The sequence below is a fragment of the Arachis duranensis genome, chromosome 10 (genome assembly GCF_000817695.3).
Source record: "Arachis duranensis cultivar V14167 chromosome 10, aradu.V14167.gnm2.J7QH, whole genome shotgun sequence".
NCBI lineage: Eukaryota > Viridiplantae > Streptophyta > Magnoliopsida > Fabales > Fabaceae > Arachis > Arachis duranensis.
Genome location: NC_029781.3, coordinates 35251906 through 35258966, shown reverse-complemented (window position 1 = coordinate 35258966; position 7061 = coordinate 35251906). Strand labels below are relative to the sequence as shown.

At 31.5% G+C, this 7061-nt stretch overlaps 1 pseudogene; it reads right to left on the bottom strand.

The window, feature by feature from the left end:
• Nucleotides 1-2914: 2914 nt before the first annotated feature.
• LOC110276815 (uncharacterized) lies at nucleotides 2915-5239 on the bottom strand (annotated as a pseudogene).
• Between the last annotated feature and the right edge of the window lie 1822 nt (nucleotides 5240-7061).

Genomic DNA, 7061 nt, shown 5'->3' with positions numbered 1-7061 from the left:
TTGAAAACATGCTTCTTTGGCTTTTATTTTCTTTTATTTAATCTTCTCTTATTACCATTAAATGCCTTGATATGTGTGTTAAATGATTTCAGAGATTACATGGCAGAAATGGCTTAGAGGATGGAAAGGAAGCATGCAAAAGTGGAAGCAATACAAGAAGTTGAAGAAACTGCAAAGCTGTCAGCCTGACCCTTTCGCACTAAAACGACCATAACTTGAGCTACAGAGATCCAAATGATGCGGTTCTAGTTGCGTTGAAAATCTAACGTCCGGGGCTTCGATTTGATATATAATTTGCCATGGTGGCCGTACAGATAGGCGATGCGAACGCGCGCTCCACGCGGACACATCGCATTTGCAAAAATCAATGTGGCAGAATTCGTTTCCAGCGAATCCTGGGCTATCTCCAGCCCCATTTCAAGCCCAAAAAACACAGATTAAAGGCTGCAAAGTGGAGGAATGAAGGGGATAATTCAGATCATACTCATAATACACTTTTCATAATTTTAGATGTAGTTTTTAGAGAGAGTGTGACGTGGCGAAAACTGGCAAGTTAAGAAATTATTAATAGAAACTAGCAAAAAACCCGCGCATAGACATTTTTTTATAAATTTATTGATTTTAAATTATAAATTATACTTTTAATCATAGATATTTTTGTATTATTGATTTATGTACTAAATTAGTATTATATTTTTGAATAATTTAACTATTAGTCTTATACAACTGAACAATTTTATGATAACATATCATTTGATAAATATAAATATAAAATAATTTAAATTGTTAAATATTTTTCAATATTTGATTATGTAATATAATTTTTATTTTAAGAATTTAATTTTATAGTTGTTCAACTTTTGACAATTTAATTTTGTATTTTAATTGAGTTGATAATTAGGTTTACAAAGCATGAAATCTACTCACTAAGAAGCACTTCAATTACAGCATTTTTATATTAGTAAAATTATTAATCATCGGTAAACAGAATTGAATAATAATGCAGCAATTAAACTTCAAATTAAGTAAGTTATTTCAACTATTTTAACATGTACAGAAGACAACAACTATGAATTTTTAATGTGCAACTACTGCTATAAACTACATCTTCCTTTTATAATGTCAATTGTAGTATTCTGAAGAACAAAAGTGAGCATGCATTAGTAAGATATTAAAATATGAAATGAAGCTAAAATTAAATAATTATTTTTTACTCTTGTATTTCTCCTTTTTTTTTTCATTATGATCAAAACAAATACTCATTAAAATTGAATTATATGCTTCATCAGTTCAATTGGTAAATAATGCCTGGAAACCAGCATGTTATGTGACATACATGTTTATCAATCATTTTTTTCGCTTTGAAATTCATAATTTGATAAATACTCAAAATTTAAATAATTTTATTTGCAGGTTTACACGGCTTTTTAAATTTCACAAATTCATCTAATAAAAGTAAGATATTATCTCATAATCAAATGGAGAATATTAACTCAAACATGTGTAGAGTCTCAGATGCTGAATCTTGTATTGGTTCAAAAACACTAAAAAATAGAATCTAATTAACAACTTAAAAGTTTGCTATTTTAACTACAGAAATCATGACACATTTACATACCAGAATTGCAAATGAAAAGTATAAAAAGTTTGCAAAGTACTATCAACCACAGGTCATAACTCATAGCCATACATGGAATGCAACAATGATCACAATTTACAGATGCAACTAAATGTCTACAATTGACATATTAATCAAAATCAATGCAGTAAATCTAAAAGAAACCCAAAGCTCAAGAAAAGCCTCAGTAAACATACTTTCATGAGTCCCGAACCTCAGTTTCTTCACCAAATTTTATGATTTATTGTTCAACACGGACAATGGCAATTGTTCCTCGCTCCTTAAAAAAATTAAATTATAAGGAAGTTGAGGTAATATTCTAGAAAAAATATGTTAAATCAATAAGTGACTTTACAATATTCAAAAACATTCCAAAATTGATTTTCATGAGCACTAAACAAAGTTGATAAAAATATATTAAAAATTCTGCTACTGGATTGAAAAGGGAGGGGCGAAAAGCAAGAGTGTCTATTGATGTGCAATAATTTTATAATAAATAATGAGTCACTAATAATTCAACTCAATAGTATGCTTATGGAGAGAGCAAGGTCAGTTGAGACAACCGTACTCTGGTGTCCATGATTTGTAAATCTAACTGCAATGGCAACTGCACAGCTCTTCTTTTAACCACAATTCTTTCCAATTAAGCATGTCATATTTCCTTTCCTTCCCTTCTGCCATCTCCTATTTTAATAGAGAGCTTTCTTGTTTCTGATGTCTACCTAATTGAGAGTACATATAATCTGCATAAAAGGATCTCTCTAAACTCTATTTCATATGTATAATAACTTTCTATTCATATTATTAATATTTCCCCTTGTAAAAAAAATCGTTCTTCGTGATTACTGCAGTTATTAAAAACTTAACCACTTCTTGAGAGTTTTAAATGATTCTCCTGAAAAAATCTCATAAAAATTTCCAATTAACAGCAACAAATAATAAAGTAATTATTTTTTAAATCAACTGTGAGGTCAAACAGATGAGTTGATTAACAAAAAGAGATGCAAGAATGATGCCTTATGTTATATCTAAGAGTATTATGCATAACAAAAGTTATTAAATACTCACATTCAGCATCAACATTGGTTTTTAAAAAATAAATCAATCAAATAGGTGTAAAATTATTCTAATTACACATAGTCTTAGGTCATATTTTCATAATAAATAAAAAATTAACATTAGTAAAAAATGGTAATATATGATATTTTTTAAATAAGCAAATGTTAAAAGCATTGTTGAAGATAAATTAGTATCTAATATTCGAAGACACGTTACTTTTTGACTATTAATGGAGATTCAAATATTTCTGAAGACTTCATGGTAAAAGACATTTTCTGTTGCAGTAAAATTGTTAGAATTATCATGAGATATTACAATCTTAAGTCCATCTTTGGTGGTGACCCGTGAAATTGTGACATAAAGTTGTCCATGTGTAAAAACTGGTTGTTTCAGAAATAAGCCAACATGATTTAGAGACTGCCTTTGACTTTTATTTATGGTCATTGCATATGACAAAATCAGAGGAAATTGTCTACGTTGAAACTTGAAAGGTAACTTTGCATCCAATGGAGTTAATGTCATTCTAGGGATGAAGACCTTCTCACCTTGACTATTTCCCGATAAAATTTTGGCTTCAATAATCTTATTTCCAAGTCTGGTGACAATTAATCTAGTTCCATTACAAAATCCAGCAGAATGATCAATATTTCAAATTAGCATAACTGGACATCCTTCTTTAAATGACAGCTCATGATTTGGCAACCCAGAGGATTTTATTGTTGCCAAAAATTCTGGTGTATGTACGCAAGCAACTGTGTGATCAGTTCCTTCTTTAAAGCAAGGTGAATATGAGCTCAGATATGTTTTCAATTCATTTTTATTCAAAGATAGCATGTAATCATTAATCTCTTCAGCACTGTTAATAGTTGGGCTAAAATTGCTCTACTTTGCAGGTGATATGAATTTTGACAATCCTTTAGATAGTCACTGTATGTAGCCTGAACAATTGCTTCGACTGGATCGCCAAGAGTAGTGATTAATAGTTCAGATGGTATGGGAACTAAATTGCTCCCATCATCGGAATTTCCAAGCTTACCATCTCCAAGATCAAGGATTCATTTTGCAAATGTTTTTGTTTTCTCAGTGCTTTGTCTTTCATTTGAAGACTTTAGTCGCATGTTTTGGGTCAACTTTAATATCTGACAGTTACCCATACGTAAGAAGAATTTATAGATGCACTGAAAATATCCTGCCTAGATCCTTTTGTAATAACTGGAAGAATTTGTCTAAAATCTCCACCAAAAACAACTGTTTTTCCTCCAAACGGCAAGATTAAACTTGATTCATTTGTATGCCGAAGTAAGTCTCTCATTGTTCGGTCAAGTGCTTCAAAACAAAACTTATTCATCATTGGTGCTTCATCCCAAATAATGAGTTTAGTTCTTGAAATTAATTCTGCTAACGGACTGCCTTGTTTAATGTTGCAAGTAGAAAATTCATCAGGAATAAGAGGAATTGCAAATCTTGAATGAGCAGTTCTCCCTCCTAGTAACAAAAGAGATGTTATTCCACTTGAAGCTACAGTTAAAACTATTTCATCTTTAGATCTAAGAGCAGCTGACAATGTTCTCCAAAGAAATATTTTTCCAGTACTTCCGTATCCATATAGAAAGAAAATACGACCATTATCTGAATTTGTAGCTTCAATAACTTGGTCATACACGTTCCGTTGTTCTGTTGTCATTTGAGATAAGTATTGTTTGTGTTGTTCAGTTAACAAAACACGGTCATAGTTAAGTTCATCTAATATTAATTTGTTGTGTAGAACATCTTGTCTTCGGAGATTAATGCCATCTATATTTGGATATGGCATTGTTGGGAATTCTCGAAGTGACTTTCCATTGCTATTAAGTATCTCCTCAATTTCAATGAGAGTTAGTTGCAATAACTCTTCATCTGACATGACCAGATCTAAAAAACGAATAAAAAAGACATATTAGCAGAAATTAAACTAATATATTTAATATGTACTTTTAAATATAAATTAGTTGCTATATTTATAAATATAGTTTTTTTAATAGCATGCAAACTAAGATAGTGTATATGTTTATATAGACTTTAATATTGAAATATACCTGGTAAGTTGAACATATTTATATGATTATGCAAAATTCTATCTGATAATAGTGTCCAGCATTTCTCCCAAACGACTTCTGGTCGTATCATTGAGTTTGACCATAATAGGGTTGCAAAGAGTTTCCATAAATATTGACCTGAACCCCAATAACTTGCTTCTTTAATTGCATCAACATATTCCTGATCATCGTCTAATAAACCCCGTGCGTAACATGCATCTCTATACGAAGAGTAAATAATATTGTTGTAGGTTCTTAGATCCTTCAAACTTCTTGGGCCCCTTACAATATTCAATAGCATTCTCAAGTAGTATAATTCACCGGATGATGGTGGTACAAAGAATAATCTTCCGATGACAGTGCCAGCTTTTCGTGGTTCCCATACTCGAAGTTGGCTTTTCCAAACAAATTTTCTTGGAAAATCAGTATAAGTTAATTGTCTGGCTTCATTGTATTTTCTATTAGCTCTGAACCATGCTATAAACATTGATTCTTTAACAGTTGCCTTTTGAACTGTCTGTATTAGTGTGTCTTTATCTTCAAATATGATGATTTATTCATCAGACAAGTGAAAACTTAATCTTTCAACAGATGGCTTTCTATAGTGTATATTATATGCAAAGATTCTCCATGCAGATTCACAGGGTGAAATGTATCAACAATCATAAAATATTTTGATCTCATCAACAACACGGTTTGCATTTTCAGCTTCTAAATTTGAATAAAAAGATGCTGTAACCCGGTCACTTCCCTTGTTGACATATTTGAAGAGATATTTGATTGATCTGGATTGGTTGTACCATTCAACATTTATATGAACACCATATTTTAACAATAAGAACTTATTGTAGGGAACAACGTATCGATTATCCAAGTGAATTCCAGATATCTCAATAGTGCGACCATCATTTCGCCGTCTGTAAACTGGATACCCATTATGATCAATGGTGGTATGTTGAACAAATTTTTTAGGGAAGTGACGAATGCATTGTCCATTTTCCATGCAATGTGAGTTTTTTCGTTCAGTTCCGCATGGCCCATGCATCATTAAATTCTTAATTGCTTCATAGTATTCTACATCTAGCACTGGATCTGGAAGTTCAGCTGATATGATGGTGTCAATGTCCTCAGGAGTAGGATATTTATGTCTTTGCGCAAGAAACAACAATATATGTGCATGCGGTAAACCGCGCTTTTGGAATTCAATAGTATATATGACTGTAAAAAAATAATAAAAATATTTTGTTCTTATAAATAGAGAGATGTAGAGTATAAGTATAAATATTCTTGGTAAATATAAAGGTTAGTGATTTACCTGCCATAGCTGTGCCAAATAGTCTGTTCTTGTCTACATCTTTATTGATCTTGTCTAGTTTAGCTTTGAATAGTCTACATACAACATCAGGTCTATCTTCTGGTCTAAGGTTATTTTCCCTGCAATACCGTTTAATTTCTTCCCATTGAGAATTGCAAGTAACTGTTATAAATAAGTCCGGGTACCCAAGTGACCTACATATAGCCATCGCATCTTGGTAGTTTTGAATCATATATCTTGGACCTCCTGTGAATGTTGCTGGTAGTATGATGCGTTTTTCCAGTGAAGAGGATTCAGTTTTACCATTAAGCACTGCATCTTTTAAACCTTTATAAATTTCAGCTATGTACTGCTTTTGTTTTGAGTATACATATTTTAGTCTGGTAGCTTCAATCATTGAGAACGCATCAACCAAGAATTGTTGAAAGATTCTTTTAGAATATAACAAAACACCTTTTTCACACCAAAGTCTGTGTTGAATTCTAAATGTAAAAAAAAATCTCTCATGCTAACAAATGACTCTTCATTGTTAGCATTTGGTTTTATATGATTTAAGGGAATTTTTTCTCTCCATCCATCTTCCCCGTACGGAAATAATAAAGGGTATTGTAATCCCAAGTACGATGGATTTAGTTCTGATATTCTTTGAAGTTCACCTGATTTAGTTTCAATGATGATATCTTTCTCTTGTCTATTTGCATCAAAGTCTCCAACAACTAAACCTGCTATTTCATCAATTGATGGCAAGTTGTATCGTCTTCCATCTTTTCCTCTCTTTCCAATAAGTCGAAGGCGCACATCAGTGAATGGATTAGTTCTAAATATTTCTCGCACCATGCGAAATGTTTTTGCAAGCACATTATGTGTATCGTGCATCTTCATAATGTCAAACACTATTTCTACATTCCATTTATCAGTGTTGTTTCCAGAACTGTAAAACCAAAATTATGCATTAAGAGTAAATAAGGGATTCTAATAAAGGATTAAAATATAC